Source organism: Anser anser (assembly GCF_964211835.1).
Source record: "Anser anser genome assembly, chromosome: 8".
Lineage (NCBI taxonomy): Eukaryota > Metazoa > Chordata > Aves > Anseriformes > Anatidae > Anser > Anser anser.
Window position 1 is genome coordinate 25,649,200 of NC_139728.1, and position 24,411 is coordinate 25,673,610.

General features: G+C 38.1%; 1 long non-coding RNA gene across 2 annotated transcripts; it reads left to right on the forward strand.

Moving 5' to 3' along the window:
- The first annotated feature begins 1,064 nt into the window (after positions 1–1,064).
- LOC310903574 lies at positions 1,065–24,411 on the forward strand. 2 transcript variants are annotated; one of them, XR_014587610.1, is made up of 4 exons: positions 1,065–8,731; positions 10,526–10,726; positions 17,855–17,987; positions 22,221–24,411. It is a non-coding gene; the product is annotated as an uncharacterized lncRNA (long non-coding RNA). The 2 variants fall into 2 exon arrangements; XR_014587609.1 differs by having other exon boundaries at positions 17,855–24,411.

A 24,411-nucleotide genomic window follows, 5' to 3' on the forward strand; every position in this document is an offset into this window, starting at 1 on the left:
TATGGTCAAAATGGTGACCTGTGATAACACTGTATGGAGAAAATGATGAAATTAAAACTTATCTCATTTTAAAAATGTATATGATTAATCTGGCTTTATAAAGACAAAAAAGTTGTAAATTTTTGCAAAGTGCTGTGCTTGGCATACAAGTGGTTTTTTGCTTTTCCTAGAAGTACAGGTGTTTAACAAGTTTAGATAGTTTTGAAGGTTTAACACCAAAGCCTAAATTTGCAGTGCCTACTTCTGGGACCATAGCAACATTCTTAATGATATTTTATACTCAACTTCTTCTTCCTTTTGATACAGTTTATCAAGATTTAGGGATAGCAGAAAAATTGGCCTGACAGCATGATCTAATGAACCACAAAGCAGTCTTCAAAGAGAAAAAGTAGCAGGAAGTTCTTTCATACCAGGTATTAAAAATAGACTGCACCAAGTACTGGAATGCACACAGCGTTATGTAATGGCTTTTCAGTGACACACATTAGGAAATATTCTCAGAAAATGTTTTTCCTTCATAACACCCAGTTTACTTGTCTAAAGTTTGGAAGTTCTTCATGTGGATACTTCTAAGAAGTCTAAAATTACAATGTTCATTTGAAAAACCTATCAATTAGCAAGCCACATAATGACACCATCTAATGGTACAATTGAAGTATTTGAATTTAATATACCATTTTCATAATGGTACAATACGAAACATATGATGGAATCACATTTTTTTCCCCACATGTTAGGCTTGATTTATTTCTGACAATGTAATAATTTTGCACTGGAGGCACCAAAACAGAGAAATCAGTTTGGGTACATAACATAAATAAGCAGAATACTGGCTATTTTGGAGCACTGAGAAGTGTTTCAAAAAGGTTTACTTGTTATTAGATGCCTTTTATAAGTAGGAGGCATCTGTGGAGTGCTGAGACGAGTGAGAAGAGTTATATCTAGCTTGTACAATATTAAGGAAACTAAACAGTAAATTATTTTGAAGAACACCTTCCTCAGACTTTTTCTCAAAGCAGGAGGATCTCTCACCAGAGGTGTAGCCAGTGCATCTCTGCAGGATAATCTGAGAAGTTAACAAAGGAGGTGGAAAAGAGTTAAAGGTTAACTTTTGGATTTTCATAGTGCTATTGTTTTCTTAGGTTATCTAATGGTCAAAACAAACCTGCAACATTCTTTGTCTATAGCAAGAGCGTCATACAAGGAGGACATTACTTGCTAGTGTACCCAAAAAGTCATCTATTTTTCCTAACTTGTCTATTAAAAGACACAAGCTCTGCCACAACTTTTACACTTTCATTGCTACAATGAATAATTGTATGATAATGAATGATAATTAACATTAGTTTCAATTTGTACTTCAAAGACAGAAAAATTCCCTCATCTGAAGGCTTATACAGCTCTTCTGCCATGGGCAAAACCTACAACACACAGTGTCACAATTTCCTGCATTGTCACCTATCAGGATGTACCCCAAGGCACAGTTAAGGACAGTTTTCATCACCCACTTGTGTCAGTCAGGGATAGTGATAGGAAGTACTGTGGTGGGTGAAATTCTGCCCATATTTTGCCTCCTACTTACAAGTGTGTGTGTTTTTATTTATTTATTTATTTGTGTGTTTTAATTTCATCAGAGATTAAATACCAGGAGATCCTGAATGGCCAGATATGACTAAGGGAGAGCAACATAAGACTTTTTTTAAAGATGAGTAGAGCTCCACTCTCAGCTTTGGGTCTGCCTTTCCTGAGATATCTTTAAAATGTTTTCTAAGCTATAAAGTCAGGAGCACCACTTGTTCCACTCTGTTCTATTTTCTATGAGAATGCAGGAAAACTTGTGTGCTAGTCCAGGCATAATCAGATAAAAAATCAGATTTGTTTTCTCTCATTACTGTTCTGCAGAATTATCAAATTACATAATTCATATTACATATATGAAAAAACTATACTATAGTCAACATATTTCAGAAAAATGCAGAAATAATAAAAGCAGGAGAACAAGTTGGCCTCTGGTAGAGAACCTGTTTGAAAAAATATTAAGAAATATCTGAAATGACAGTCTGAAGGAAAATGAAATAAGGAAAGCTAAATTCGTAACAAAAATCTGTATTGGAAGAAAAGTAAGGAAGTGAGCATTAGAGCTGAGATAAAAGTTCTGCTTTTCAAAATGACCAATATAATTTTTTAAGGATATCAAGGCCATAAAATGAAAGAGAAGCTGCTTGAATAATCTACATGCTCATTTGCTTCTAGATGTTGTTATATTTCTGGGAATCCAGAGTCAGAAAGTAAGCTGTGAATAAGTCACACTTGTTTTTCTACACTGCTACACATGCAAAGCTCCAGTTGTTTACGTGGGGAGGAACACTGCTCATGCATACTATTCAATAATGCTCTGAATTACAGGCAGACTCTCTCATCGTCCAGCCTGATTACTGTACATGAACTGAAGCAAATAACATTCTACATCTTCTTTCATATTTTATGACTATTTTCATATAAGCATCAGATTTAAGCATTTTCATTTAAGAATCAGATTTCATCCACTCTGAGGAAAAAACATTTTAGGTAAATTGCAAACTCTTGTTTCATGCCTGTTTTTTTTTTCTTTTTGCAAGTTATACTTCAGTCAGTCATTTTTGAATATTTCTGAATGTTATTGGATATATCCACTTATTTTGCATATGATATTTGCTATCACTGAATTTGATGTTCAAGGTCAACGTTTCTAACAGATTTGTAAATGAAAGTTTGCATTTTGGCTGGATTTAAAACCCGAAGTCTTTTCTGTCCTTACACAAACATGGGAAACCTTATTTACATATTCATATAATAAAATATTTCATTCTTTTTAAAAAGTTTGCGGTTATTGTGCTTGCAGTTTGCCTTTTGTTCACATACCCATATTCTCTTCATGTTGCTGACATGTATAAATGAATAAATCCTATTATTATAATCTTAAATTAAGCAGATTCGATACCACCTATGAAAATCAAAGAAAAGCTCTCCCACAACATATTTTTATCAACTTTTCAGAAAGGCAGAGATTATTCTGTAGCACTTAAGGCTATACTTTTATCATAGGAATAAAATTTGAATTTTACAGTTTGCTGCTTATGCACAACAGAACAAACAACACCATCCCAGTTTAAGACTATTAACAGGATGTTTTCAGAATATCTTTATTGTTTTAACCTTTTCTTTTGCTTGAACCATCATTTCCCTTGAGAGGAGGAAAAATGATGCTAATACACCTTACTATTGCAAATTAATTGTATAGTCTATTTCCCAAGCATTTAATTTGGCCACAGAAACCTGTTTAACTTAGACAAGTTGTCAGAACATGACATGAGACCAAGTTCTATAGAGGTGGTCCATAATTTTAAAGGGATAAGGGGAACTGAGTGGCATTATTGCTTTTGTCCAAGCCAAGCCTCTCCTAAGCAGAATAAGAGAATACCAAATGATTTAGCCTCACCAAAATTCATGCCACTTGAGATCTTTTGAAAACACTGACTGAAGAGGAACTATAGGCTGAAACAGAAGACTGAGAAAAGTCAGATTTCATACTGCAAAAGCACATTTAAAGAAGAATTAACATTTTGAACTTTTCATAATAGCTAAGTCTGAAATTTGGAATATGTTTGAGACAGTATTTGGGATAGACTCACCTGCCTAAACCTAAGCCATCTACTTGCAAGGCAGCTGTCACTATCTGCATGATAGTGCAGCCTGTTGCAAAAAGGCCAATACATTAAGTCCCTATTACATCCAAGTCAGTGGGTCTGAATTTAATCTTTAACCACTTTTTTTTTCTTTTTTGTCTTCTCTCTCTCTCTTTTTTTTTTTTTTTTTTTAGCTCTGGCATTCTAGTAGCATTTCCAAGTACATACCCCTTGTCTGAGTTCACTCTGCCATTAGGCAATCCAGGATCCTTAACCCATTGCCTCCAACTTTACCAGCCCGCTGCCTTCTGTCATTGACTTGCAGCTGGGGGTATTTCAGCTTTTCAAAGTCCAGTTTGATTCAGGCTGTCATCACAGGAAGAAATTTTGTTCAGCACAAAATCATTTTGTGACCACACAGGTATAATTTTTTAGTGAAATACTTTCATACTTTTTTTTTTTTTTTTCTGGACTAAGGGGTTAAGGGCAATAGAAAATGGGGAGAGATTAGGATTTGGCATGTTTATCAGTCTCTCAAGAAATCTCTCCTAGAGTGAACTCTCTTTTACTGGGAATATTTATTGTTCAGGAAGCAACACTTAAAATTTTCCTCACCATGAAAGAATTCAGCAGAATCCTAGAGGAGAAGGAGGTGAATTACCCAAATAACACCGCCATTAGCCTGATTGCTATCTATAATCATGTCTCATTCTTCCAGGAAACAGGCAGGCATAAGAAAATATCTCTAATAAGGAATTACTCTTTGAGAATAAGATGTAGATGACTAATAGATATGAATACAAATTTGGAATGGATAACATATTTATCCTGGTGTATTGTGAAGATAATCCGCTCCCATTTTCTTAGCATATTCTAGAGATGACTTGTTTTCAGAGAATTACCTTTCATAATTTTAGATTACAGAGAAAAATGATTCCCAGAAATTCAGGGGTTCCTCCTATTAAACTGACCCTGAAGAAAGTCTCCCTTCTGCTCTTCCTGCAGCCTCTTCCTCTCCTGCCTGCCCTTGGCCCATTGAGCAGCCAGTGTCACCACCAGTGACGCCCCCTTTGCAGGCTCTGTGCTGCCTACCAGCTCGCCTGGCCTGCACAGGGTGTGCATGCGGGCAGGAGCAAAACTCCGTGCAGGGGCTGGGCACAAACTCCTTCTGAATGCTGCCCAGAAATATGAATCTGAATCTCGGGACCAGATACCCGTTCATTTATTAAGGGCAAGTACAGCAGACAACTAATGCTGCACTTTTTCTATTATTCAAACCTGCTGCTAACAATGAAGAAGATGATGTCATCCCCTGGATGTGACAAAGGACTAATATTATATGCAGTAAAAACAATGAGTCAACAGTTTCTATGCCCTTGAGGTCAAAGCATTCAACAGTTTTGCAAGTAGACTGTTCTTTTTGTACACAGAGCTTGTAGCTGTATATTAATACAAAGCATGTAAAATCAAGATATAATTAAAATTTAAAAAACTTTTTTTTGAGTTTCAATCAAAATGTTTTCAACTCCAGCTACAAGTCCAATTGAAGTATCTTATAACAAACTAAATGACACTAATTTTACCCAAATATTTAAGTATAATATTATATTTTTAAAAATTATTTTTCAAAAATACATTATCTATGTAAAGTTATCATTTGTCCGATCTTGAGAGACACTTGGCAAGCACAATTCCCAGTAACTTTAATAGGAACTGTGAGTATTAATGCAGCAACCAAATAATATGAAATGTTCTGGAGATATTTTGTAATGGTCTGAAAGATAGGAAAGACCTTTAACATGAAAATGTGTTTTGAGAGACAATAGTTTCTCCTTTTTTTTCCCAGATTTTCTGGAACACAAAAGGCATTGACCAGGTCCTGGCCATCTTTAACCACAAATGGATCCACCTCAGGCTAATGCAAGCAATGCCCAGCCTTCATACAGTTCCTTCCTTCAGTACATCTAAAATCGTTATGGAGGATTATTATCCTCCTCGTAAAGATGGGGAAACTGAAGCACAGAGAAGACAGCTCAAGGTCATTTACAAGTCAGGAGAGTTTGGGAAATACCCCAGATTTCTCAATCCACTGGGCTTTCTTGCCTCCCTGAGTATCTGCTCAATACCGCTCCTTTTCAAAAGTAGATATAATTTAACAACTTTGAGGGGTTTTCACTTTCTCATCTTGTTGCCTGTAATGATTTTATTTTGTGGAAAAACAGACATGCCAATTGAGGTCGGCCTTCTGCCACGCAACCAAATGTAAGGGAGGCCCAGGCCGACCACAGCCTACCTGCCTTGGCAGACCAGGCCCAGAGACAAGCGGATGACCTGGCCTGCATCAAGGGGGGCTTCTGTGCAGGAAGAAAGGTCAGTCGGCCTGCACCGATGCTAGCTGACAGCGTTTGGGACTAAGATGAGCCTTAGTGTGGAATAAATGGATTTCAGCGTCGTGGCAATTAATTGAAATGAAACCTTAGGAATCCCTACAAGTTTGTTCTGGCACACCGACAAAGTTGTATGCAGAGTTTTCTAAGTTTATGCTGCTCACTTCATTGTGTCACCTAAAACAACTGTTTGCAAATGTATTCAGACATAACCTGTAAAGTAGATGCCACGCACTAGTGATTATTTACCCAAAACATGAAAGGGTGTATCTGTCAGGCTGACTGTCCAACCTTCTCACAGCTTTATTAAAGATGTACATATGAGAAGAACGACACAGTCTGGTCTGTAAATTCTGTGACTTCTAATGCTTAAGAAACTTTTACCTTTTAGAAATTTAAATCACAAACAAAGCCCTAGGTGTTTGAGTTATGTCACACCACTTGGGCAAGGTGAGGAAGCTTCTAATTGCCCAGCAGTCATCACCGCTCTGGGGCTCAGCACAGATCCCCACAAGCAGTAGATCTCACAAGATTTTAATGATGAGGACTCGTTAGTGGACTTCAGTTAAAACATATACATTTCCACTGAGCATTTACTGACAAGTTGCTCTTCTAAACTCCAACAAAATTTGACCAAAGTAACTTCATTATGTCTGAAACATAACATTATAATTGCAAAGTGTTATGAACTGTTATTTTAAGATTAGATTCTATTGTAGTCCACTGAAATAAAATCACATTCTTGCTGCTGATTACTACAGGAGACATACTTGTCCAATTGTGATGTTATGAAACACAATTTCCTTTGGATATCTTCAGATAATTACATATTGTACAGCGTGCAGTGCTTGGAATTTATATGGACATTGCAATTGATCCTCCATAGTGATGACTAAGGAAGGACACAATGGTTTTGGTATCATGTACAAGAGTGAGGAAATATATTTCCCATGTGAAATAGAGAGATGGACATTAGAATGCCTTTTCTAAGTTGTGAAATTATTTTTGCATGCAATGTCTCTTACTGCTTAATGAAAGGAAAAATCTATATGTGCTACAGAAAGGTTCACACATGCTACAGCTACATTAGGTGTGCTGTTCAACAGAATCCATACATTTGTTCTTTTCCTTGACCCATGCAAATACATTTAATTGTATTAAAGGTAAAGTTATCATTGGTCATTTAACTATTTAATAAGTAGATTTATAAAGAAAAAAAAACAAACATTGCAGCTCATTTCTGAGTGTGTTCCAAGAAGGGAACTTTATCTGACCTTTGCTTTTAAAGCCCTGATCCCAGCAACAAACTTAACAAACTTGAAGAACAGTAAGTACTCCAAGTATTATTGAAGCTGCTCCTTTGTTAAACAGGATATCACAAGTTTAAACTAAGAAGAGAGATTCCAGCTCAGGAAAATACTGAAGACCATAGTTAAAATTAAATGTATCTTCAAATTATCTTGTAAATCAAAACTTATATAACTAGGTAACTTTTCTAAAACAATATTATAATGAAACACCCAAAAAGCAAAGGCATATCAACATGAATGTAGATGCAACGCCCACCTTATTATTTCAAAATCTGTCTAGTTTGAGATTTAACAAAACTAAAGTTCTGTTCAGTGTTAGTTTGACAGCACAAAAATTTCAGACTGGTATCAATTACACATTCATAAGACAAATACGTTCTTAATATTAAATTATATATAATGAAAACAATATATAATGAAATATTGAAGCAAATCATCAGTTTGGGGGCTATTTTAGGTATGCAGATATCACATTACCATTAGACATGATAACAGGACAATCCTTTATTGTATTTTGCAGTGTCTGCCAGAACCTTACTCATAACTCTCATTTCAACAAATCAATTTGTGCAATATAGCATTATATTATTGATCTGCAGCAATATTACACAGTACAGGATTACAAATAGGAAAAGTATCAAATAGCATCAACTCTAATTGTGATTTTACTCTGCAATACAATTTGCATCATGCAGTAGTATAGATAAAGATTTAGGTATGGCCTGGTGGGTTTATATTTTTGATTTATTAACTTATTTCACAGTTCTGCCATTACATTTCTAATTTATTAATATAGGCAAAAATCTTTTATAATAGTAAAAAGAAAAAAAACTGTTTTGCTGGAAGGCCTTTTGGGAGGACATCATATCCTCACCTCTAATTATGGTTTAAAGTTAAGACTTTGTCTTATTTTCTCTCCCCTGATAATTTTCTGTTGTTGGGACAAACAAGGGGGAAACTGCATTAATTTTAATATATTTTCCCTGATGAATCAGTCAAAAATAGGCATGGTATGGCTAATATGGTGGTTATGTTTTGTCAGTCTTGTCTGATGAGCAGAGGTTGGTGGTGTACAAAAGCTGATGGATATTCCCTCCCTGTTCCAGACAGAACTACCCCCCGTCCTTTCCCTAGGCAGACATGTAGGTCTGAAGCCTACGCTGCTACAGGGAAATGGTGAGAGATGTTCTGGGAGGGGTCTGGCGGGCCCTGAGCACCACATCCCGCGCCAGGAGCAGGGTGTCTCTCTCCAAGTCACGGTTGGAGCCAACCTGTTCCTGAACCACAGCAGGAGGCTGGGGCTGCTGGATGAAGAACGCGCCTGCTCCTGGATCCTGATGTTTGATAAGCAGGCACAGGGGGACTACACGTAAGTGGCTGTGGGGGTGAGAGGGGCTTTCTTATGCATATGGAGAGATGGGCGATGTTTTAAGGAGGAAATTTTAATAGCAAAATTTTCTTGTAGTATATACAAATACAATCTGCTGTATCAGTGAGATGAAATAATTAGCTTCTCACAACCTTCTACAAAGCTAGAATGGTTATTACTCACTCTCTTTGATAGCAATGCAGCACTGCGGTTTTGGTGATACAGTGAGGATTTATACCGCTCTGTCTCTTGTTTTCAGATGGAAATGTAGTGTCACCTTCCTGATCTGGGATCAAGCTCACACTTATCAAAACGTTTCCAAAGACATTAAGAATAAAAGTTCATGTGCATATATTTGTAAATTCTGGTTATGGGCCTACTATAATTAATAGCTTTTTCCTAAAAGTCTTGCTAAGAAACTGTGTTTTCTCTCGCAAATGCTGTATTACGTATGCATTTTTCACCAGGAATAAAAAATGGCTTTTTAAACAGAAGTGGATGTTATCACTCCAGACGTGCTTATATGTATTTCCTGTGCTTAGATATAGCCTAGTAGTAATAATACCACAATTACCAGAATGTATAATCTATAATATAGTCCTGTGTAAATCAACACATAGCCGAACGAGTTGCACACATCCTGCAGGATACCACTGCCATTCTAAATTGTTTCCGGTGAACACTGCATCTGCAGGATGATTTCTGAGCTGTGCTCAGAGTGACTTCTGAGCTAGCATGCTGGAAGTCCCCTCCTACAAACATGCAATGGAATCTAAATATAACTATAGGTACAGATATAGAGATATAAAGCTAGAACGTGATTTATTCATGATCGCCTAAATGGGAAACTAGAAAAATCCTGACAGTGGAAAAATTATTTTGGTATTTTAAAAATACTTACGGGATTTCCAATAAGAATGCAATATCACTGCAAACATAAAATGCAAGCACAAATGTTCAGGTTTTCAATTTGTTGGTTAAATTACTAAAATAGCTGATATCTGTTTTTTTACATACAGTGGAAATTTAAATATATAATCCCAGATGCTCTGCTATTTCCTTTAAAACAAAGCATCATTTCCTCTGTGTTTATGCACCTACAGGTAAGCATCTGAAAATATACATATTCAAAAGTCATTTTTCAGTCCAAGAAAAATCAATCTCTAAACTTAAACAGGAATATGTCATTTTAATTGCAACACACATTGCTGCCGTAAACAGAGAGCAATCTTACAGGAATATGGTGACTGAATGTCACTGTCACTGGACTGACTCAGAGATGAAAACTAGTTGACCTGTTCAGTGGATTTGTACATTTAGCAAGTTTTCCAGTTCTGACTTGTCCAAACAGATGTTAAATCCAATACAAAATTTTAAGATACTCAAAACCACTTTAAAATAGATTTAAAAAATATGATTCATTAAAAAAAAAGGCATTTGTGCCATTTGACACCTTTTAAAGCTAGACTCACAAAGGCTTTAATTCTCATGTTGGTTTATGCTGGGAGACAGATCATATTACTGGGTATATATCATTTCCTCTGAGTCTTACAAGCCACCAGAATTTTATTTTATAATAAAAATATAGCAATTTAAAGAAAAAATACTATGCAAAAAATAGTTATTTTACTCTTTCTGATAACAGCTCTATCACACCAAAGAGATTTAAGCAGTAAGTGACAATCAATGCAGTGTTTGTTTGAAAAGTATTTTTAAATTATCCCTTTTTCTTGGTGCTTTTGGTACAAAATAATGTCATGTACAAATGGCTCAAACTTAATCTATCCATTGCAGAAGTGCATCGAGAACATTTATGCTGCTGGTGCGCACACCTGTGTTGCAGAGGCCACGGAGGGGTGCAGGAGGCAGCATGGCCAAGGCTGGCCAAAGAACTGAGCACGCGAACACTGGCAGGAGTGAGCGAGCTTCTCTGGGACGTGTGAGTCTGCTATAAAACTGTGCAGCCATCCACAGTCACACAGAAAGCTTCTTCATGTAAGTTTTATTGTCTTTTCTTTAACCCGCCATATTACGAGTTTAATGTTTATAGTCGTAGCATGTTCTGTGTTACTGTCTTTTATTTTCTCTGGACTGATCTTGTGTAGAAAGATGCTCAGAACTTCATCACATGTACTGAGTTACCACTTTGTGTAACACAGTTTGGGATGGTTGCCTTTCTGACTATAGCTGAAGAAAAAAAAGACTACTATTAATTTTGCCTGTGTATACTGATCCAGTTGCACTCACACTAGGTCCCTCTGTAGACACTTTCTACCCCTTCTGAATCAATTGTACATTATCTATGCCAACTGTACATTATTATATGATGGGAGAATGGGGCCCCTGCCTATTCTGGCTGTGGGAAAAAAAAATTAAAAAAAAGAAAAAAGAAAAAAAAAGCCCCCAAACCTTTAAAAATTTGGCTACAATGTGCTGTAGACAATGAGGGTGACTACGTGGAAGCTGACTTGGCCAGAGCTGAGGAAGAGCGATGCGGCTTGTCCAGATTCAGGCTGACTCCTATGGTACTGCTGAAGCACTGTGAGCATGCATCTCCTCATGCTCCTGGTTAGAAGATGATGTACTGAGTTGGGTGCCTGAACTAAGCTGTCCCAGCTCACTGTGGATCTGTGCACCAAGTCCTTCAAAACTTTGAAACATTGGGAAAAGTAGTGATGGGACCCTGCAGAGGCCAGGCTGCACCTGATGAGGCTGACAGACAGCCAAAGTCTACACCTGTACTGGAAGCAATACAGCCTCCTCTGTGGGGCACGGTGTCAGCACTGGTAGTCCTGCTAGGACACATACAGGATCTGTATGAGGATCTAATTCTTCAGTTTTCATTAACTTGTCTACTCGATCCTGAGCTGTCTCCTCATTTTTGTACATGCTTATGCACTAGTGATTTTTTTTTAAATGTTATGAATCTGTAATGTTATTAGAAATGCAGATGATGTTATGCTTATGAAATGCTTATTCATTCTTTAATGATGCTCAGGTAGAATTATCAAATTATATTAATTTTATTTATTGCTAATTTTTTAGCTGTGGCACCACCTTGTGGACATTACTAGATGAAATGAAAAGTTGATTAGTGTCAACAACAGCATCTAAAACACAACAATCATTTGGAAAAAAATATATATATTCACACATGTTTTGCTAAAGCAGAGTAAAATAAATTACAAATTTGATTCCTAAAAATCCAGCTATGAAATAAGATATATTAAAAAATATTGGCCTTAATGTACGCAGTTGACTTCTTTGCTCTTTTCACCAACTTTTCTGAGCATCAGCCAAGAAGAGTGGTAGCTTTCAAAACTATTTTTGTTCCCTCTTGATTAAATAGCAGCGTCTTAACCGTCATTCTGGTGTTGCTGTGCAAACAGGCACTACTTGTACAAGTATCCCAAGCAACAAGACTTGCAAAATCAGAACAATAATACTGAAGACATGGAGAAAACCTCAGGTCCTGCTCTGTAAATGTAAACTAGGCAGTCAGATTAGTGATCAAGCTAAGCCACAAGAAAACAATCTCTGGCAGAAATTAATTCATATAACTTTTAAATGATTGCTTGCTCAAAGACAAAAAAAAAAAAAATCCACTCTGTTGCCCATTAGATTTCCAGAAAATACGTTTTACACTGGAGATACTCGAGATAAGTGTTACTGTTATGTCTATCTGCTACATGTAGAAATCAGTAAAGAACAGAGGCCCCAGAATTTCAAACAGAAGGAGGTCTTTATGCAGGGTGTGGCATACATCCATCTTGTGTATGCCTATAGGAATAAACTTTGGAAGCATAATATTAATTATTGAATTGCATTTTCTATCCCTATCTCATCAAAAAGCAGATAATTACAACTTCTTATTTACAGTAGCACAAAGCAAAGGTGGTGGAGGGGAAGATGACAGTTTCACCAAGTTCCTCCCATTTGGATTGTCCACGGGATTTGCTGAACTCTTGCCTTGGGCTCTCAGGTGCATAAACCCTGCTGGGGCTGAGCAGCTCCTGTGGCCTGGGCATTGTATCAGGGTGCAGACCCTCCATTTTATGGCTCTCCTTCAGAGCTCTGCAGCCCTAACACTACAGGCCCTTGGACTAACACTGACCGTACCACAGTCCCTCCCCAGACTCTCCTGAGTAGTATATGAAGTCTGCTGCAGATAGGTTACCTGGCAGAGCATTTCTGTTTCTACTTTTAACTTTCTGATAAATATGTAACTATTAAAGCCAGGCACAGAAAACCTGCAGCCTCCAGCTGAGAAAACTTGCCTCAGTTAACTTTTTTTTTTATTATTATTATTATTTTTAGACAGTACGTTTTTTTAAAAAGAAGTTTGCAGAATGTTCTTTCTTCTGGATTCTTGTGCCTTCACAAACTATTCCCAATTCATCATGACAGTAACAGGAATAAACAGGAAACTAAGTTTTTGGCTGGCAGCTTCACAGGCTGCTCTACAACAGCCCACTGCCATTCTAACTGAAATGGGGTGTTACAGCAAATACCAGAGCTCACTGAACTGAATAAATACACATAGCTAGCAAATATGTGTGGGGATGCTTGCCTGACACCTAAGGTAACTCTCAGAAGAAGTGGTCTAGCATTTGAGAAAATGAAACCAAACCACAATGGGAAGAAACCAAGTGCAGAAAATCTCCAACAGAACAGCCAGAAATGGAAGCAAATTCATCTGCAATGGAGTTTGCAGACCCTACCCTGGAGTGGTGGGCTGTTGGGGCCTGGGGATATGCTACATGGATTTTCTACTCCTACAGTTGTGTATTCTCAGTAAAGGAGGTAAATAATCACTGCTCCCACCCACTGTTGCATAGGCTTGGAAGAAGAGGGGTGAGGAGGACAGCTAAGGCATTGATATGCCTCTGAAGAATCTGTTGGCTGAAAATAAACTGACTTATACTTACTGCAAATCTAGTGTTATACTGAACTCAGTTTATAGCAGTATTTCTCGTCTTCTTGAAGAGGTGAAAATGTTATTTTGTGTCTATCATATTCAGTTCCTTGATTTCCTTTTAGTAAGGAAGCTAATAAGCTGCATGGTAAAAATAACCTTGTATTTCCATAATGGTATTTTCTCCAGAGACTTGGAACTCCCTTGAATGTTTTAATTATCCCCTTCCTGAAAGTCAACCAACTAGCATGGCACTATATTAAAATAATTTTCTTTGGCTTTCTGCAAGAAATGATTTCTTGCTGAATTAGCATATCAGCTGCAAAACCAATTTCCACAGCATCTGTGACCCTGTGTCACTTCGTGTGTTACAGAAACTAGACAGAAGCAGTTTCATAGGGCTATAACTGTTCAAAATTATTCAGTATAAATCCACATATTAAATTGATATATGGAGGAGACATGCCCCTGAAATGATGGAGCTAATCGGTATGGCTTAAAGTCAGATTTCTGTATTTTTAAACACAGTACCCACCTCAACAGAACTGTGGGGTATTAACAGACAACGGGACAAACCCTAGACATGAAGGTTCCAGCGGGTCCCTCAACACGAGCAGAACATCAAGGTGATATTCAGGAAGTGTCCAGAAAACAATGGATAAATCCCAGCTGCTCCTAGTCCAAATGCAGAATGTAGTTGGTCTACAGAACAACAAAGTGCACAACTCCCTAACCATCAAAAGACAAGCGAATATTATTAAGCTACTTAGTATTTGTTCAGCTAACAGAGGTTACATAAGCCTCTGTGCTCATTAGACATTAGATTTAATTTCCTGTATTACTGAGAAATGGGTGACTTGGAGCTATGCCAGGCTCGGATAGATATCAGAGGGTATAAATTCATAAAAGGAAAACAGTAGAAGGAGGCACTGCTGCTGGAGGTGTCAATTTAAAATAATACTCTCCCCACCAAAAAACCAAACCAAAACAACAACAAAAAAACCCATCCCACACAGCAACTATAACAAGCAGAGGAAATACGCTGTAAAAGTGGTTAGGCAGGAAAAAGTGGCAATAGTAGATGGGCACTTTTGACTATGTGTATTTGTCCTTCATATAAGTCTGAAGATTTAATTCTGTGTTTTCAAGATGGGTTCATCTATAACAAAATTCAATGTGTTCTGTTAATTATCAGATGCATTATTTATGCATTTAAATATTGCTCTACAAAACCTGATGTGACTATGCATAGATAAAAAGGAAACAGGTCATTTACTAGTGTTTCATTTGATGAGGTACAACAAAAATCAAATGTTTTGTAATCTATTTTCCTAATTCCTTGGGTAATGTTATTAAATTTCTTGATTTCCAAAGATTATTAATTTTTTTTTCCCCCAAAGGTTTTTCTCTTTCTTAGAGGCAACATGAAAGACAAAGTGTTCCTGAAAGGAGGATCTAGTAATTTGCAACAGTGCAAGTTAGTTCCTTAGCATTTTCTTGATGAAAAGCCACATGTAAATTTTTAGATCACTATTCAGCTGAGCTAGAAAATATCTTCCCTTATAAATCTTTTGTTTAGTAAAAATGCAAGCCATTTTTCAATTTCAGCCTCGTTCTTATTCTGATGCTGCTATAATAGTTGCAAGTTATCTATATAAAGTGCCATAGAATGTGCAATGTAATTATATATTTTACCTTCCTCAAACTGTGATATTCTCAATTCCTTGAGACATAGTATGTACCTACCACTAAAGTGACGTGTCAAAATACATTGTGATTTGTTAGTATCAGTATTAGTAAGGAAGGAAAACCCGTAATAAAACATCAAATGAATACTGTAACATAAAGCACCAAATATTCATTTCTAGATTAAAGGACATAGTAAGAATTAACAGAGCAAACCACCTGGTCCAACCCCTCTTCTCAGTGCAGGATCAGCCAGAGCAGGTTGCTCAGGACCTTGCTTGGTTGGATTTTGAACATCTCCAAAGATGCTGACTCCACAACCTCTTTGGGCAACCACAAGGCAGATGCTCCAGTCCCTGAATCACCTTCATGGCCCTTCCCTGCACCCCATCCAGTATGCCATGTCCTTCTTATTGTGGAGAGCCCAGAACTGGACACAGTACTTCCACTGCGGTCTCACCAGTGCTGGGCAAATGGGAATAATCTCCTCCCTTGCCCTGCTGGCAATGCTTTTCCTAATGCAGCCCAGAATGCTGCTGGCCCTTTTCCAATATATATTTTTACAGATAAAACAGAATTTTAAGGACATGATTAGTTTTATACTTCCAGGACCTATTACAAGTCAGGGAAGTAAAAAACTATATTATTCTGCTAATAAACCTTTTATGTCCATATCAGAGATTGCAGTTACACTCTTGTTACATTTTTCCTAAATAATCGGCCCAGTATAAATAGTTGTTTGTAACGGCTATATGCTACTGCCTTGTAAAAACATCTGTGCACAGTATATTTCTAATGGTACAACTGAAAACTTGTAACAGTGCAAATCTGGGTATCTTTGTAGGAATGCAAGCATCCTGGAAAACTGCAATTCTGTATGATGTAAATAGCTAGGACCGAGGTCTAAGGACACCACATTAATTACTGCTATGTTTAACTCACAGATAACCCTCTGTAGCTATAACATTCAGCTCGTAACCTCTTTCACAGTTTCCAAAAGCACTCCATACTCTTTCAGGAGCCAAAAGTCCAGCTCTCCCTCATGTATTCCCTAGAACCTTCCATTTCCTCTGCAGCTGCCACAGTGCAACTGTGGACAATACACTTAGGCATTGACAACGTGCACTTTTTCTGTAGAGAAAGATCCATAGACTTTCCAGTGGGTCCTCAGGCAGCCTAGAGCAATGAGATGTTCTATCAGATTTGTTTGTCTTGGCAAGAAAGAGCGCAACCTTCTTCTTGAAAAATCTACATGTAGTTCCTCAACTATAAACAAATTTCATCAGCTCCTCCATCTGCAGTATATGTCTTTGTTTGGCAAACAATTCTCAGTGTTTCTTGTTATACATGTCAAATTGTTTCTGTTCTGCATGAGCTATGATGACTTAAAGGACCGAAGTTTCTTGTGGTGGAAGGAGTGTGTTCCCTCTGGATTCACTGGTACTCTCACTGCCCAGTTTGGTTTCTTTGCATTTCTTTGCATTTCTCACAGTCTGCTAGTGCAGAAAATAGCAACAACTGGGTACAGCAGAACTCCTTGCCACAAGTGACATACCAACACATCAACCAATATGCAGTCTACTTAATGTCCTTTTACTTTCTGGAATAAAATGTAAAAACCAAAATATTCTTCTGAAAATGCAGAGAATCAGGGTCTTTTCTGTCCTTTTTGCTGCTAAAAAGGCCTATAAAGCTATGCTAAATGGAAAGCCTTTTAACTCTTCAGCTAACATGCCCAAAAGGAAATTGAGAGAACAGCAAAAAACACAATATAATTAGGCCAATTCTGGGAATCAGATTAACATTATGAAAAGCAAACACCTCTCATATTACTCCCCGCTCTCCCACATCCATGCTGAAGTGAGATTAAAATTCAGATGCTAGGAAGCAGAGTAGCTCTTCCCAAAACAACATTAGATTGGCCCAGGTGGCCACAACCTGCACAATATTTCATGGACTGACTTTAAAGTGCCTTGTAACTGCTTCTTAGTCTCAGAGATGTTGAATATCTTTCTCAGCTTTTTCCAATGCAGACCAGATGTTGCGTTGCGATAATTCTCTCATGGGCCCTTTCCATTTTGACTCTCCATCAGCTAGGGATCCAAAGAGATATTACTTGAAAAACAGGAACTATAAAAGAGCCAGGAACTTATAAATTAAAACATAAACATTAATTTGTTTTCCAAGATACAGATGTCTTTCGTCAGTTCAAGCCTTGATCTCCCCACCAGCTAAAGGCAACAGTTGTTCTGTGCAGGCATGCACTGGAGATCAGCCAGTGGGCATTAACTTTGGTTCTGATTGAACTGGGGAAGATTTGAAACAGAAACCCAGAATTAGAAGCTGTGATAGTGATTAATGGATGATATTTTAAAACGTTCCTGACACCAATACCAGAAAAAGTGTCTCACCATCAAGAACTGTCAAATTATTAAACATTTTGGATGGGGTCAGAAGAGTTTCAAGATGTCTTTGGTGATGACAGGGGCTTTTCCCTAACTCCCTGATCTGTTCATGTACAGGACCTTTCTCTGGATAAATGGACACCATGGTGGTGACAAATGGCAGTGGGGTTACCGCGACATGGCTCTGGAGAAAGGGACAGTGCTGGAAGAGGGAGGCACACGAGGAAGAGACAGTAAGGTGCAGAGCCAGGTAAGAGGCTCATATCAGACATGCATGTAAGTAAGTAACTGTTACGACTCCTCTGGTAAAATATTAACATAACATCAATATTGCTCTTTAATAGTTCCTACAGCATTATATCCTTACAGATGTTAATTGCAAAAACAAAACACTGTCTTGTAAAAAAAAAACGTGAGTTTTGGCATGAAGGATTTGCTCTGGTGAATTTATAAACTGGTAGAACACAAGCTTTCCTCCCCTTTGATTACAAAGGAGAATCCACTTGTAGGCTGTAGGGAGCCTAAGATGAAGTGGGAAAACTGGTGAAAGAAGGTGCTTGTTTTTTAAAGAAGATAAATCAACCAGCTTCCACATATGTGGGCAGATTCGGGGTTGCAAATCTCCCAGCTTCATTATTTTCCTGGTTAGGAAAAGAGGGAAAACTGAAGTGCTGTGACGTTAGCCACCCACTTCTCTAGAGTTCTAAAGACGTAACCATTTCTGTTTGCAGATACATAAGATTCTCCTCCTCTAAAATATTTGGCTTCAGAAGCTAAAGGAAAATCCCTTCTCATATTCTGGTTAATCAGTACCAGGGTTCCCTGAGGAAGGCAATCCTTTCAATGCCCAGCAACGCAGCACTGAGCCATACAACAGTCCCCTCCCTCAGTCCCTAGGAGCTCTGCACGAGACATTAATTTTAAATGATACCTTCCTTGCTTAAGCTGAGTCTGAGACCACTGTGCAACATGGACAGTATACTTGCTTTTTGCAGAATGCTGGACATATTACAAGGTAGACTTGTCAGCTAAAGTATCTGTGGTTTCAGTGCAGTTTTTTAAATTACTAAGACATTTTATACTGTTGATTCATACTCTATGAAGGTTATCTTCTGGACTTTTTACCTTACAGGTATGAATTTCCCCTCCCTCTTCCTTTCCCTCTCCATTTCTGCCCCCCCAACATGTTGAAAAAGAAATATGAGATATATAACACCTACTTACCCTATAACAAAACTCTGATTAATGAGTTGGTATTTTAACTTGCCACCTATTAAAAGATAAGGTTTAAGTGCCTTACTTCATCCAAACACATGACTTGAAATCTTGTCAAACCAGAAGTGTGTTCTGGAATTGTGACTGACAGGCTGAAATTTCTTTTTAAAAAGAACTTTAAGAAAAGATTAATGGTCTATTTATTAGTCTTTTCAAGAGCATCAGAATATATACATTAATACATTAAATAAAACTATTGTTAAAATGTTAATAATTTGGTTTAAAAAAATAGCGTATGACGGGCAGCAAACAAAAATCAAACAGAAATGGCAATCGAATGCTTGAAACAACTCCTGAGTCACCCAGCTGCAAAAACCCACATTGTTGAAAATCAGATGTAAAGTACTATGCTAAAATTACATACAAAAATTGGAACTGAAAGGTCATTGCAGACACAGAATTAATAGAATACTTTCATAGATTATGAACACAAGAGCTCAGAGTTCAACTGCATACATTTAATTTGTAGTAACATAACGACACGCCACACCACATCACATCATATATCAATAAAAAATTAATATGCTAAGATTAAAAACAGTAGAATGGCTAGAGGGAACCAAATAAAACATTCACAGAAATGTGTGTGGTAAAATAAAGAGATAAGGATGAAAATTTACTTCCTTTATTTTAATAAGATCTACATGTGCATTAATTTATGGATCATTATACCCATCTTCAAGAAGTAATAATTCACAAATCACTCCTCTTAATTCCCTTTCAAATTAATTCTATACACGTCCCTTCTGCCAGTATATTTCTCCCAATTTACACTTCTCTGAGTTTACAATCCTGCTGTATTTTCTTGATAAAATCTGTTAGTACAACAAGAAATGCACATTACTCTGCAACTTTCAGCAATTAACCTTCTGTTTATGATACACTGCAGCTGATCATACTAGCTGGGAAATGTACAACAGTTTACTCTTCAGTGTCTTGATGGAGCCACATCATTAATTTCCTTCCTTCTTACATGGGCATAAACAAGCAATTAAAATTTAAAATGAAAAGTATCACTGAATGCTTGTCCTTGTCTTTTACTCCTCCTGACACTTCTGCTTTTATCAACACTGGCTTTTTCAAGAGACTTTTCCCTAGAATAAGGTAATAGTCTGTCTTTTATGCCAGTGGTTGTCCTTACCCTGAACTACAATGAATTTACTTGTTGGAGCAGAGATTCTGAGCAATCATTCCCTCCTGAACATCCTTGAATAAACTCCTGCTTTCCAAACCCCTTTTATTGCATGCTTTACATACTCATTTTCCTGAGCTACAGCTTCATCTCTAGATTGCATGCATACTAATATCTGTCTGTAGTTCTCTTGCTGAATTGTTCGTGCTTCATTATTTAAGTGCAGGGAATTATAAGTAGGTGTTCCTACTTCACATGCTCTTCTCTGGAGGGGTGAACTGGCATCTGCTGTTCCCTTTCAGTCTCTTGAGGAAGAAAAACACCCTGCACTCCTTCTGTGGCTTCATTCCACGCTAAGAAAGATTTTTATTTTTATTGCACTTGCTGGTTTCCAGCAGAATTTGCTTTCAGACAACAATTTTAGTTCTGTATATTGCTGAAGTCCTAATATTCCTGTCCTCAAGGAGCAGCCTGAGATCAAAATTGAAACTGTGCATTTTTCACAAAGTTTTTGCCCTGGCTTGGATGATTCCTCAAAGATGCCCCTCATCAAAATGCAGAACTCTATTTCAAAAAAGGCTTTGGATTGTTATGAGAAACAAAAAGAGACAGTCAAGAACTCGTCAAAATCCATAAATGTGTTTTTAAATCATGGGCATTTCCATGAAGTTTTCTTTATAATTTGGCAGTAGTGTTTGTTTACAGTTTTATAGTCAATTTATTAAGCACAGTCACTTTTTAAAATCTGTTTATGTTAGGAACAAGTTGTGTTATTATGAAATTCTTGGTCTAATGAATGAAAACCTAACTTTTTAGTTTGGATTCAACATGAAATTAATAGTTATTTTAAACTGAACTGTAAAGTGGCAGATGTACACTCACTTTGACATGTTAGAAATGTAGGGTGTCTTTTAAAGTGTAGTTTTGACATAAACACATAGCTAACTCCTGCTCCTAACCTGTAAATGCAGTGAAGAGCAGCTCTTTTCTACTGTCCCCATTCAAAACTCCTACTGAGATGATTCTAAAATCTTAAAATAATTTCCTCATATTCACTATGCCTGTTTCTCAAGAGGTTATGTTACTCAACACATCATTCTTTCTGCACGGAGAATAAGTTTGTCACATACCAATCTAAGAAGTAAAGAATGGAGCTACAGATGTTTTAGCATGGAGGCACTTCTGCCAAACTTTCCCTAGATGTCACTACGCTTTCTGGCTATTTTATTAGTCTTTATTATTATTAAATGGAAAACTATCATATAAGAACCTACTTTCTCCAAAAGGACAAAACTATAATTATATACATATTCTATTCTGTGTAATAGAATATACTATGCATATATATAGCATAGTATATTAGTCACAGTTACATCTGAAAATAGTTTATATGACAGGCTTGTTTTCATGTTCTTTCCACCTTCCTAATCCTCCTCCTACCAAGTATGTTGGCACATCGAGTCTGAGTTGCTTGCCCTTTTCCATTACTTTGTGCTGAAAACAAGTATCTGTTTAAGGATATTCCCAAAGTTTCCAGATTCAATTTCCATGCGTACTTTGCTATTCTTTCTGTCTGAACAAATTTTTCAAAGAATATTCTTCTGCTCTTATACAATTTTGTCACCTGAAGGCTGATTTATACTAGACAAATGCAACAGAAAACCATTTGGGGAATTCAAGGCCAGATTCAGGCTTATTAATGATTTAGCAGATTCAGACTTAAAACAGAGTTCTGTAGACAACGTTCTTGTCTCCATCCCTATCTATCTTAGCTCTGTAATTCACTATTTCTTACCGGTTGAAACAGTCTCCAAAAAACATATGTTGATTTCTACACGTGTATGACATTTATATGTTGCAAAGACTTCCAAAATATCCTCAGCCATTGATTGGCTGTTGTATTGGGTTTATGTGGCAAGGTTTGCATAGCGGAGGGCTACAGGGGTGGCCTCTGTGAGAAGAGTCCAGGAGTTGCCCCATGCTAGATAAGGACCAGTTTCAGCCTGCTCCAAAGGGACCCGCTGCTGGCCACAGCCGAGCCAATAAGCGATGTTGTTTGCACCTCTTTGATTTAAGGAATGGAAAAAACTGCTGCTACACAGCAGCTGGAAGAACAAGGAGTGAGAACCAGCCCTGCAGCCCACAAGGTCAGAGCAGGAGGTGCTCCAGGCACGCAGCAGCAGTTCCCCTGCGGCCTGTGGAGAGGTCCCTGGTGGAGCAGGCTGTCCCCCTGCAGCCCGTGGGTCCCACATGGAGCAGATCTCCACGCTGCAGCCCCCGGTGGAGCAGGTGGATGTGGCCTGGAGGAGGCCGCGGCCCATGGAGAGCCCCCGCAGGAGCAGGCCCCGGGCCGGAGCTGCAGCCCGTGGAGAGGAGCCCACGCAGGAGCAGGGGGTCTGGGGGGAGCTGCCGCCCGTGGGGGTCCCGTGCTGGAGCAGTTTGCTCCTGGGGGATGGACCCTGTGGTCCGGCCCTATACGGGGGCAGGTCCTGAATAGCTGGAGCCTGTGGAAAGCCCACACAGGAACCATTTGGGAAGGACAGCATCCCGTGGGAGGGACCCCATGTGGAGCAGGGGCAGAGAGTGACCACGTAAAGCATCAGAGATGAAGTGTTAGGGACTGACCACAGCCCCCATTCCCTGTTCCCCTGCACTGCTCAGGTGGAGGACACAGAAGAGGGCAGATGGGAGGAAGCTGGTTTTAGTTTGATTTTAGCTTCTGACTGCTCTAGCTTGTTAGTAATAGGTAATCAATTTTATTAACCTCCCTATGCTGAGTCTGTTTTGATGATAATTGTTGAGTGATCTCCCTGTCCTTTTATCAACCCTTGAGCCCTTTCCATCGTATTTTCTCCCTCTTTCCCTTTGAGGAAGGGGAGTGAGGGAGCGATTGTGGTGGAGCTCAGCAGCCCAGCTGGGTAAAACCACCACAGTTGTCCACAAGATGGGGCTTCTACAACGGGGATCTCTGTATCCAAATTTAAGATTCTGATACAAAACCTATGAATGGCATCACAGTCGACCGGAACACTTTAGACCGTGCTTTTAAATTCTGGCACAGGATTTAAAATTTGTGCCCCCACTTCCCATTTCATGGGTAAAAACATTCCGTCAGTAAATCAAAACAGCAGCAACTGATGTTACCTTTTCCTTAACTTTTGCATTGTGCTGGTGTACAGCTTATGGCTCAGCAGCACTATATCCACCATGACAATCATCCTATGTCCTTCAGAGATTCTGCACAGTGATTTACTTCTACATGAACTTTTGTGGAAAAGTATGCAGTCCAAAACACCAAATGAAGTGTATATTGTTCTGGGACAATGGAAAAAAGTCAATGTGTAGCCAAATATATAGATTTCCAAAGCAGTCTGCAACTCCACTGTTAGGATGCTACTGTTAAGATGGTAACACTTCCAAGAGAAATTAAAGAAAGTAGCTCTGTAGAGTCTGTAATTCTTATAAACAACTGAAAGAGGGAAAAAGTTTGTTGTTACAAAACTAGCTGTAGGCAGGCACTTCAAAATAAATGAGAAGAAAAATAATTTGTTACTATACACAAATATTTTGATTTTTTTTCCCCAAAAAAACAGGAAGAGACTTACATTACCTTTTGCTGTCTTGTTTCAGTTTGTGTGAAGTGTTTATTGAATCAATATGTGATTAGTTCTGCTAAAAAGCAAGCCTTAGGATCCTCCCTCTTCTTTTGTCTGATAAGTAACCTTAAACAACTGAGATTTTCATGTTCTAGAGGAATCTCCACACAGCTAAAAGCAGGACAGATTAACTGGTACTGTACAGCTATCCTCTCATATCCTTTTTCATAGAACAAGAGAAATCATGAAGATTTCCTTTATAATCATTCCTGTTTTCTGCATGATACATTTGCTAGAGATTTTTGCAGGAAGCACAGTATTGAGACAAACAACAGAAGTATTTGTGCGTGCAAAACCAAACACTGGTTCATATTTCCAGCCTGCTTTCCCTCCAAGAGGAGGGTACACACACAGGCAGAAAGGACTATTCCAAAAGTAAAACTGAATCTTAAGAGGAAACACTTCTGACCAGATGGTGAAGTTAATTTTCCAAAGCTTAAGTCCTCCCCAGTGCCAGAGGCAGTCACTCACAATCACCTAATACTTTTTGTAGGAAGCCTTCAGTGGTTTCTGCTCACATTCCTTCTGTTCAGTTTCAGTAACTTGTCTTCTGCACTTCAGCCAGCTAAGTCATCACAGACCAACGCTGCAACAGGAAGTGCCAAATAGTA